The sequence below is a fragment of the Haliotis rufescens genome, unplaced genomic scaffold (assembly GCF_023055435.1).
Source record: "Haliotis rufescens isolate VD_foot unplaced genomic scaffold, xgHalRufe1.0.p SCAF_18, whole genome shotgun sequence".
Lineage (NCBI taxonomy): Eukaryota > Metazoa > Mollusca > Gastropoda > Lepetellida > Haliotidae > Haliotis > Haliotis rufescens.
In genome coordinates, this window is record NW_025963868.1 from 7,233,699 (window position 1) to 7,246,557 (window position 12,859).

A 12,859-nucleotide genomic window follows, 5' to 3' on the forward strand; every position below is an offset into this window, starting at 1 on the left:
TCATAGACCCAACGTGCTTGGTATATGTTTGAGTCACGGAGAAGCACTGACAAACATACTGGTATTGAGAGTTTACCACGTAAGGTATACAAATAAACATAGCGTTTACTGTTCTTTTTAAGAAGGACTATGAAGTTGATAAGCATGTCATCCTACCTAAACCCAGAACTCACAGAAGCGCTTTGGATTTAGATGTGTCACTGCTCCTAACTAAATTTAATTGGGATGGTATACAACATCCCTTTAGAGGACAGGGAATGTTTGCAGTATCTAAATGTTGTTGAAGATAGATGCCATGCTATTTCAATTTGTCGAGTGTAAAATGCTGATTGCCACAAGCTAAACTCATATTTTATCTACCTGTGTGATGTGCAGAAAACAGCTTATATTTTGTAAGATAATATTTTTGTCCCATTCCTGCAAAAACCTGCCATGATATTTTACGAAAAGGGAAAAGAGTTTTATAAAGCTGGAGATCTTAAATCAGTCTTGCCTAGGCCATAATGAAGGAATGATTCCTGAAGCTGTCGCGGTTGAAGGGTTTCTTGTCATATGGTGGTCTCTGGTAAATAACAATTACATACTGCACGCAACAGGTTCTGTTAGATCTAGTTTTGATTTTGTAGGTAATCTTTTATTGTGAAATATGTTTAAGAATGTGTTGCTACACTTGGTAGCAGCACTTCTTTTAGAACCGGCCATTTTGCTTGATAACGATGTTAGAATCTACACCGAAACGTCGCTCAATTGTAATAAAGAAGTTGCTCATCCATAACAATTGTGTTAACTTTTATTTTTATTGTACAGTAGTGTCAGTTATTGTTAAAAAGGATTGTATTTGAATTACATTGTTTCTGTTGTGATTTAGTAGAAGTTCAATGCATTGTATATGGATAATGAGAAGTTGTCAGAAATGTAGTACTATTTAATATAAGCAGTGGTGAGGAAGTTATTATGTTTAGATGCTTGAACCCTCTGTAAACTTCTGGAATAGCATGGATGGATGTCCAGCGTTATAGAAACATGTGGGATATTCTGTGATGTACAAATGACACTGGACTGGGCTGGAACTGCCTAGAAAGTGTTGGAAGCTGGTTACACATTATATGTGCGGCGGGCGCGTCCCTTGTCTCATCTCACATTGCATCTGACTTTACATAAACACCTACTTTCGCTTGAGGATCACTCTTCACCAAGGATTTCAGCTTAGGCCTATCACGGAAGTTTGACCACTGTTGCGGCAACGTGATTAATACTCTGGTCATTGTCATTTCCACTGCTCTCACATTTGATACTGCCAATAAATATTGTATTACCACTCTATTGTGCACTGTCATTGTAATTACTTAGCAGTAATTTGTATTGATTTGTAAACTGAGTTAAGTTTGTCATACAATTGTTGAGTGTATACCATTAGGGTTGCTGAAGACCTATTCTACCCCGGATCTTCACAGGTTTTTGAAGACTGTGGAATGTAGTTAATGGTGTCATCCCTTAATTAGTTACCCCGACCCTTTCGCATGTACCTTTACATCAGATCTACCTTTGTAACAATGTTTATATGACCCGTGAAGATTCCGGGATAGAATAGGTCTTCAGCAACCCATGCTTGCCGTAAAAGGTGACTATGCTTGTCCTAAAAGGCGACTTACGGGATCGAGTGGTCAGGCTCGCTGACTTGGTTGATGCATGTCATCGATCCCAATTGTGTGGATCGATGCTCATGATATTAATCACTGGATTGTCTGGTCCAGACTCGATTATTTACAGAGCGCCGTCATATAGCTGGAATATTGCTGAGTGCGGCGTTAAACAACAAACCAAGCAAGGCAAGCAACAATCTTTATATCAAACTCTTAGGGAAATATTATCACAATGCAATGAAATGAAGCATAAGTCAGAGGAGAAATGTCAATCAGTGCGATTACCATTTAAGTCCATAAGTGAGCAATCACTTATTGTTCAACAAGAACACATTAACTACTTGATAATCTGCATATTGTATCATTTTTAATAATTTCAAGATCTCTTATTTTGCCCAAACTGAACCATTTGTTTGCAGCTTTGCCAAAAAACCCTGACTCGAAAGTGGATGATTTTCAAAATCAAAAATTTGCAGTTTACATGGGCCAAAAAACCCGAAAAAGTAAAAAGAACTCAGGTGATTTGTGATAAAAAGAACGGAGGTTTTAATGTTCCGAAAGTAAAAGAAATAATAATGGCTCCAATATTAATAATTTTTAGAAAAGTAAAAAGTATACAACATGGGGTACTCCTTTTTAAATGAACTTACCGAAAATTGGACAAGGTTCCATATTTGAATACAACTGCCAATATTTAAGAAACACTATTGTCAAAACGTAACGAAACGACTTTTACAAAGATCTCCTGACTTCTTGGTGAAATTAAATTTACAAAGAAATTTATTAGCATTAAAACTCCATAAAACAATACTGCAGAAACAAATGCATCAATTTGAAGAATTTGAGACTCCTTTAATTTGCAACACCTACAGAAATGGGAAAAAGGCACTCAATACTTTTGGTAAACGTTTGGTTAAGAAACTTTGTGTAAAAAGGTCAACGCCCCATAAAGTGGGAAAGTATTTTAAAAGTAGAAATATATTTTCCTGACATGCGCAGAGGGACTTTCAGTTGGAAACCCACGTATTTTTATCGCTGCGGTAACCTTCGGCAGCAGTCACTAGCCAGTATTCAACGTTGTCACAGTCAGTAAGGTAAAGTATCCAAACTTCTTAATTGTTCACAAATATGATTTAGTAATAATTAAATAAGTGGAGTAAGATTGAACACAGTTTTCTATTGGCTTTCGCTTTCAACTCGTACCACGTACGAGTCTCATCAGGCCATAACTGAATAACGGACATGAAGTAGTAACACAAAGTTACGTGACGTCATAACATTTAGGAGAACTATGACGTCACAATCAAGATTATCCCGCAAAGCTAATTGAAGATAGCATGCAGAAGGCGCTAAGTATTGAGCAACTAAAACTCAGAGAAAAGTCTGAAGAAAACAATATTGGAAATAATTTAACCCTAGTATCTGCCTTCAACCCTAATCATGAAAAAAACATTATCCATGGTTCAACGATACCTTCCTATTTTGAATCAAAGTATTAAAATGGAGAAGATATTGAGCAAATACAAAATCATCTAAATTTGATTCTGTTGTCATAACTCCACAGGTTTCTAAGTGCGGTGACAAACGTTGCATACTTGCAGCAATATAATTGAAGGCTGTTCAGTCCAAATTACCAAGGACACTAAATTTACTGTAATACAAAATATGACTTGTGATACTAGAAATGTTATTTACTTGATTGTTTCTAGTGGATGCAATGAAAAGTATATCGGAAAGACAGAACTTAAATTAAAAAGAAGAATGAATCTTCACCGTTCACAAATAAAGCAGCCACACAACCGCACTATTCCACTCAGTGAACATTTAGATACACGTGGAAGCGGCAATTTTTTAGTTTTCCCGCTATATAAGGTAAATTTTTATCATGAACCTACATTGTTTTAAAAAGAGCAACATTTCATTCATAAATACGCCCCTAAGTAAAATGTTAAGGCGAAAGTTATTTGTCCATTGTCACCTTGGTATTATGACGTCATAGTTCTCCTAAATGTTATTACGTCACGTAACTGTATGTTACTACTTCATGTCCGTTATTCAGTTATGGCCTGATGAGACTCGTGCGTGGTACGAGTTGAAAGCGCTAGCCAATTAAAACTGTGTTCAATCTTACTCAACTTATTTAATTATTACTATATTGTGCCTGAGCGTTAGAACTTTACTGTGCTTTTTCTATACACGAACGCTCTCATGGATGGAGTAGAATTGAGAAGTCGGACTAAAAAGTCCGACTATGACGGACTCGTTAAAGAAGTGAAAGAAATCCAAGGGAAGATCACTGTGCTTTCTGGGAAGGTTGAAACAACAAACGAACTGCTGAAAGATTTATTGACGGTTGCCAAGGAAACACAGATGAAACAACAACGAAACATCACAAGTGAGCTAATCACAGATTTAGCAGTGACAATGAAGGGACAACACGTAGGCACCCGTATGGAAACGCCGAATTCACGGGATTCAGTTGGACCTCCTCAAGACAATAAAGGTGAGCTCATTCAAAATCCATACATTGCAGAAATACACAATCTAGAAAGAGAAGCATATAGGCAGAGAAAATTAATGGAACACCTATGGAAATCTAACCGTAATGCACGGAGTGAAGCTTTTTGGAATTATCTAAATGTGAGAAACCACTGCATCATTTATGAAACGTGGTTGAATGAAGAAGACATTATGCTGCCTCTTAAATATCGCATTCGATCAATAGAAGGCGAGAGTGATGAAGCAAAGATATTCGTATCAAGCTAGCGGTACAGGGCCTAGATTTTCGAAACGATCGTAGCCCTAAAATTATCGTAAGGACATCGTAGGCTATCGTAGCATATTTTCGAAACTATCGTAGCCCTAAGATATCTTAAGACGGTCGTAAATCTACGATACCCCCATACCTGTTTATTTTATTTTATCTTCACCCAAGATGGCGGCATACTTTTCCATAGATATTTTGCCAAACAATTAGTCTGCTTTACGTGCAAACATTCACATTTCATTTTGTAAAACTGAGTGATTCAAATTGACGCTTCGAAAAAAAAAAGAACGCATCAAGGATTTCACGTCAAAAATGTTTTTAATCGCGACAGTGATCCACATAACTGTGGACTCGATAGCTTACAATATATTTCTATCCGAGTCCATGCTGAAGAAGAGTGAAACAACATACCTTTTCGATCATTTGGGAAGGATAAAAACGGAAAGTGTCGACAGGCTACAGTAATGGCCGTGACCTTATTGATAACTCAGGGGGAGCTAATCTTAGTTCAAACTCTAGTTGAGAGTGGTTTCCCTTTGTATTCCCCCGGGACACCATGCTCAATGTTACAGTTTTCATAAAGCGCAGGGTCCCGGTGACATATTTTCTGGATCGCATTTGTGTCAATTATTTAGTCTTTATTTATGAATTTTATAAAATTATATCAATCTACATATGTACTGATCAATATAAAATACACATTTTCAACACAATAATTTTTGCATTCAATAAACAGGTTTTAAAATATTTTGGTATTTTTATTATTTAAGTCTACATCTTCCCGTTGTATGTTTAAAAAAAGTATAGATATACTTGAGACCATTCAGGCAATAAAATCGTTGTAACGTATAGGGTCAACGGACAAATACTAGTAAATGATCCTCAGCAATTTTGTCAGACAAGCCAAACATCATTGAACTACGTTCTGGAATAGATTTGACAGATTACAAATTATTTCGCTCCTCAGCCAGAGTTAATGAAATTATACAAATCAGTTTGTTAGCTCTACTTAATTTAAAAGGATAAAAAAATGACTACATTATATGTATGTTCACTTGTGACGTGTTCCATGAGACAACATAACTTGACAATTCCTAAATTATCTCTCTTCGCGAACGAAAATTAGTGTCACTTTTAAATTTTAATATAATTATGGATCTAGATAGATAAAAAATAATCTCATCATCTAAATACTAATAGCTTGATATTGTATTTAAGTCCTTGGTTAATTCGTGAAATATATTGGATACATAAGTAACAAAACAAACTTAACAAGCTTAGATTGTTATTAATTGCTTGTGGGTGAGCTGCTTCCTGGACAATATTTGTTTTGAGTGTTTCCACGTATAATGTTGGTGTTTACACTAATATAAACTTGACTTTTGACATAAACATAACAATATACAGTATACATCATACCCGTGAAGATCCGGGGTAGAATAGGTCTTCAGCAACCCATGCTTGCCGTAAAAGGCGACTATGCTTGTCGTAAAAGGCGACTTACGGGATCGGGTGGTCAGGCTCGCTGACTTGGTTGATGCATGTCATCGATCCCAATTGCGTGGACCGATACTCATGATATTAATCACTGGATTGTCTGGTCGAGACTCGATTATTTACAGACCGCCGTCATATAGATGGAATATTGCGGATTGCGGCTTCAAACAACAAACAAACCAACCAACCAACACTTAGCGTCAGACTTGAACACGCATGTTAAATGATTAACGCATATGCAGTTCGATCAAAGTATCGTCATTGTCATTTAGAATAACGTCCCTTACTTTCGTCCTTGACTTTGTACGCGATGGGTTTATATCATGCAGTTCTGCGGGCTCACGAGAGGACAATTTGAAGGGAAAATAGTGAAGTATCTTTTCGCACATTATTTTAATTCTAATAGCTAAATTGTGGTTACTCTACACTTATTGATTATAACATTTATTGGTTTTGAAAAATGCTATTGCATGGCACACGAATGCTATTTGTGTTCGGGTAGTCATGGCATCATTTATCATAAGAACGAAACGTCTACATGTAGGATTGTACATAAGATCACTCAAATGAGTGCATGTTCAACAATGTGACCTGACAATGTGATCATGAATTCCCTGTCACTTATGTATGTTGTTCTTATTGTCAGCAGCTGGGAAATCCCAGTGACGTCATTGAGAAACACCCCGCTTTTTCAATCTCTAACACAAATGAGTTCTCTGTCAGAGTTGCGATAGGTATCTTAACTCTGAACGATCTGCAACAGGTTTACGACAGTTTCAAAATCTATCTTATCTTAACCTTAAGATATCTTATCTTTTAAGTTGTTAAGATTTATCTTAGCTAAGATCGTTTCGAAAATCTAGGCCCAGAGATTTCGAAGCAACATTCAGCTGATGCAAATAAACGTGGATAATTATCGTGGTAAGTTTGATGACACAGATGATTATATGCGAGAATTGCTACATAGAAGAAATTCAGGGCATGTACTTGATAAACTTCTTAAAATCTGGAAAGATGATTGCAACAACGATGAAGAAAACGGATGTGAAAAGTGACGGAAAAAAACAAACTGGTTGCTGAGATATCAAGAAAGATATGGGAACAGCTTCTTCAAAAATAAGAAGCAAACAGATCACATCCTTCCCGCATCCTTCCTGCAGTTGCAGTTAGGAATTCGGAACCAGTTCATACACCAAAGCAACCCCTTTTACGAGAAGAGATACGAAGGCGCATCAGTAATAAATACAAAGGTGGAGATAAACTAAAGAATATTAAAACATATGGCCGACAACGGGGTCCCAACGGACCAAGACGTGAGTATGAAAACAAATCGTTGTTAAAACAAGTGTGATGACCCAGTGACAACGTTACCTACATCGGCAATGCAATCCAGAAATATTTTCTAGGAAGAGGCAGTTTCCACGAAAAGCCAAGACTCCCAAGGTGGAAAAGGCAGGGAATCACATAAAAGATCCCAAAATCATAAACCTATCTTGTCATCCCCTAAGTGCAAATGAAATCAGTTTACTGAAAAAAGGTTTAAAGTTTACACCTGCGACTACGCCCAATCCGAAAGCTATCACAACAGGCTTAAAGAACTTTACTCGAAAACTAAGACTGGCTGAATATTTTGAACCTGAAGAGGACAACGACGTTGAATGGGATGATGTCGCAGGCAATAAGGAAAATGATGAAAGTCTGGTGAAAATTTAATCCAGATTTATACCTCCACGCGGGAGAGAAAAGTATTTGGAAGCCTTTAATGATAGACTTGAAAGTGCTCCTATTCATGTAAAACAAACAAAACAAAACCTATCTGAGTGTGAATTGAAAGGCCTTACTAATCTTAAAAATAATACAGACATTAAATAGCCGATAAGGGAGGTGCTATTGTTATTATGAATAAATCATTTTATCAAAGAAAGATAATGTCTAATAACTGTTGATGTATTCATAAATCCATATTTGTCAAGGCCAAAGCTGGTGATGTTTTCATTAACATTCATAACCGATCCTTGACATAATGTTCTACCGATAGTCCACATGCAGTTTCAGTGTCCCTGGCAACTTGAACTCTAATCTCACAGTATTAGAACACAAAGGCTTTGTGTCAGGATGGTTAAGTGTCTGTCTGTTTCTTTGTATGATTGGACCCGTGAAGATTCCGAGGTAGAATAGGTCTTCAGCAACCCATGCTTGCCGTAAAAGGTGACTATGCTTGTCGTAAAAGGCGATTAAACGGGATCGGGTGATCAGGCTCGCTGACATGGTAGATGCACGTCATCGATCCCAATTGCGTGGATCGATACTCATGATATCAATCACTGGATTGTCTGGTCCAGACTCGATTATTTACAGACCGCCGTCATATAGCTGGAATATTGCTGAGTGCGGCGTTAAACAACAAACCAGCCAACCAACCAATCTTCTGCCAAATCCTTACGATGGTGGTTGACGGAGACGACAATATCGATGTCCAAAAGGTTTGTAAACAACATGTTGTAATGAACAAAGTTTTTTCAAGCAATTTTTATAATGTTATATTTTACTTTCATTTTCGGTTGTTTCAATGAAGAAATAGGGGTAAAATTGTTCCGATTCTGGAACATCTCCCTAACAGTTTCATAAACATTTCATTTGTATGCCAAAGATATGCCCTCGTTAAATCTTTGATGTCATCATCGAAGCAGTCAAGGTTGCGGCCAAGAACGCCCAAAACATCCGACATCAAACTACCGTGTTTCCTCTATTTAACGTTATTGTGTCTATTAATTTCGGCAGCCATGTTCTATGAATCGATAAGTTAGCTATCTATGTATTCATACGCACGTTTTTTGTGAATAGGCATAATATGTTTGAAAAAGCTTTCCGTATCAAAAAGGAAACCTCTTTTTAACAAATCAGAATCACGAATTCATCAATGTCATGGTAGAATGTTAGTTATTTAAGGATTGACTGTGTATTTTTTCGGTTCATTGAGGTATGAATCGATAGACCGATGTGCAAACTTTCATACAGTTTGCACATCGATTATTCATGCATACTTCAATGAACCGACGAGCTACCCAGGCAATGCTTATAATTAAATTCGACAACGAAAACATAGTTTAACAAAAAAACACTTGTTTATTTTAAAGCAGACAAACATGACAAGATTGATAAACATTTCACATGTAGGAATACCTACTGTGATGTGTACATGAATCAGGTGAGTGTTTAATTTATGCACATAACTTGACACGCCCACAAAGTCAGTAGCCAATCAACAGAGAGAAGGATTAAAGTTCATAAGACAGTTACGGCCGTACGACTGATTCCATCACCATTATCCTACCGAGGGATAAACATTTGAACAGAGGAGGCGGTGTACAGTACATGGGAAGCACAACCAAACAATCTCAACCACATATTAGACATCCCGGAATGTTCGTTTCTTCAGTTTTCTAACTTTTAATCGAGAACTGTGTCAACATATTTTTCAAGCGAAGTCTGAAATGGAAGTCGCCAGGTTGAAACGAGTGCCGTAAAGCTTGAGAATGCTGCTTCCTAATTGGCTAAGGTCAACTTCTTGTTAGTCATTTCAGTGGTCTGTCAAAGTTCGCGAAATGTCGTCATGACGTGACCCGTTATGGGATGTCCTCAGATCTTTGTTTAGCGGCAGCGAGAACTTAGATCTAATTTTAATGAGATTCAGGCGTGCGTGAAAAACAGGCGAGCGAGCCTTCGGTCTCAAAGGGTTGTTTGGACAATGAATATGCATGAATTTTGGTAAATTACCTGTGCATGACGATACAAGTGAGCAGAAAAGGAATTCCCTCGACTGTAATATTGGGATTCTCCGAAATTCCACAGTAATAAAAGAAGTCCGCTTCGGTGGGCGGGGTTTATTTATTTACATTCATTCGGAAGTGAATGCAATAACACGTGACTAATTCAGCTAATCAGAATGCAGGAATTTCAATGAACCCAAGGAAAATTTAATTATGTTAAATTGAACGGGACCAGCCAGGAGGTTGTGCAAGAGGACTGTAACAAAAACCGCTGGCCTTGCACTGAGGTGACCACAGGTTCTACAGAGGCGGTTCGGGTAGCCTTGTGGTTTAAGCGTTCGCTCGTCACGCCGAAGACCCGGGTTCGAATCCCGACATGGGTACAATGTGTGGAGCCCATTGGTGGTGTCCCCCGCCGTGATATTGCTGGAACATTGCTAAAAGCGGCGTAAAACCAAACTCACTCACTCTACAGAGAAAAGTTCCAGTCCTCGTGAGTACAAATCACGCACAAGTATTCACAGAGGACTTTGCAGTGCTTCAAATGTTCTTTCCGGGGCTTATCTGTTGCATTCTTTTGGCAGAGTTCCACACCACAGCAATAACAGATAACGACCATGTCAGAAATAAATAGCTATGGCAATGTCATAAGCAGTCTGGGTCATCTGTTTATAGGCAAAGATTTGAAATCCCCAGTCGTGAAAATGATCATATTCAGGGGGAGGATTATCCAAGGTGTAAGAAGGAGAAGGTCGTGTTTGCAGAATGTGACTGAGTTATGATGAGGAAAGAATGTCCAGAGTCAATTGGGCTTAATGTTGTTGTTAATCTCTGATATTTCAGATCCAGAAAGGCAGGATATTTCGACTTTTACGTCGAATTTGCTAAAAACGAATATATTGCATATCAGTGTTAAGAACATAAAGCCCCGTGAAGACCCGTGAAGACTCCGGGGTAGAATAGGTCTTCAGCAAACCATGCTTGCCGTAAAAGGTGACTTTGCTTGTCGTAAAAGGCGATTAAACGGGATCGAGTGGTCAGGCTCGCTGACTTGGTTGATGCAGGTCATCGATCCCAACTGCGTGGATCGATACTCATGATATCAATCACTGGATTGTCTTGTCCAGACTCGATTATTTACAGACCGCCGTCATATAACTGGAATATTGCTAAAATGATCATATTCAGGGGGAGGATTATCCAAGGTGTAAGAAGGAGGAGGTCGTGTTTGCAGAATGTGACTGAGTTATGATGAGGAAAGAATGTCCACAGGGCACTAGTTTTCTCTTGCCGTTTAAGACGACCACTCGGTAAAAGTCAAATCTTGGTATTGTGGTGTTGCAATCATATCTAAGTCCACACATAATGCCGATTTGATACGTTTGATATACAATGCCAATAGAATTCACCAAGTCCATAGAAGAAGAATCTCTAATTATAATGTCAATATTATTTATGTGGCGGCAGCAGTCTCAAATTCCTACGTAATCGTGACGCATCTCATTCAAATATGTTAATTTTATACAATTGAGCACTTGTGTTTGTACAACATACATACATATGGATACACCTTATATCCTATCATTAGTGACAAACATAAACAGGAAAATATTTCGTGAAACATTCGAGGACATGGTCGTCAAAGTAGAAACACATAAAACATACACATGAATATAAACATTCAATTTGCATACATGTAAACAGCTCACAAGAAATGGGCTTCACTCATTGTACCCATGTCGGGAATCGAACTGGGTCTTCAGCGTGACGAGCGAACACTTTAACCACTAGGCTACCCGACCGCCCCTAACTACAAAGAATGAATTATTACGACCAGTATGTGCAAATATACTCATAGCTTTGGTCACGAATCGCCAAACCAGGATCCATCGGTGATCCATACTAAAGCTGTGCAAATATATCATGCTACAGATGTACACAGCGCTTTTTGTACATAAGATAATATAAAACATCAAATATACATTGGCCGTGCTACAATAGTATGCATACAAATTTGATGTTCCATATTATCTTATGTACAAAAAGCGCTGTGTACATCTGTGTCCGCCGCACTCATGACAACATACATTTTCCCAATCTCCGCAATCTCTACAAAATGGCGTTGTGGAATATATTTTACCTTTGGGTTTAGAGGTCACCCGGCAATATGCCTACCTACCACATTCATATATACGCCCCTTTTTCACTCCAGAGACCGACTCTTTGGTCTAATAGTAGAGCGTCCATCCGGAGAGCGGAAGGTCCGGGGTTCGATCCCCAGCCGCGTCATACCAAAAGACGTTAAAAGATGGTACTTGTTGTTACCCTGTCTGGCGCTCGGCATTAAGGAGCTAAAACAAGGACTGGTCGGCTCGGAGTCAGTATACTGTGTCTGAGTTGGGTATTCATGTTAAACTGCGGCATGGTATCTCAGTGTGCTAGTACTATAAATCGGCATCAATCCGGACTAGTACAAGCAGCCACACACACATATACACGTGCATGCACGTCGCTATATAAGTACAATAATCTTGGATACGACATTAAACCCCATTTCACCTCACCTCACCCTGCTTGAAGAGGGATGTGGGTATATATTCAGATGATCATGAATTAAAATCACACACCATCTACCAGTGCTATAGGTCAAACAGTATATATCGTTATATTTAGAGGTAGCAATAGTCAATGAGTTGGGTAAATAGTGCTATATACGCCCCTTCTTTACTCCAGACTGATGAGTTTCAGCTCACAGATTTTGAAATCGTAAATGAGTTTAAAGGTTTGAGGTATTGCTCCCTTCTTCCGCTCTTGCCAGGTCCGTACAGTCCTTCCGTCTACTTCAACCTGTAAATAATCGGACAGTTCATGATGTTATAAAGCATGTTCGATACGGATAGACAAATGTCACTCTGCACACATCAATTCCAAAAGGGGGGCACGGGTACCCCAGTCGTCTAAGGCGCCGCGATTCGCTGTGCAGAGTTGCGTCCCTTGGTCACGCCAGAAACCTATGATTGTGGGTTCGAATCCCGGTTCGCCCTGATTATGTTTCTAGGTTTGTCAGCGCTATACCTGTGCTCGTGGGTTTCACCGAAGTGGTAAACGTCTGAGACCTGCATCCCTTCGGGCTTTCCTCCCACATTAAGCTGACACGCCATGATATAACTGGAATACTGTTA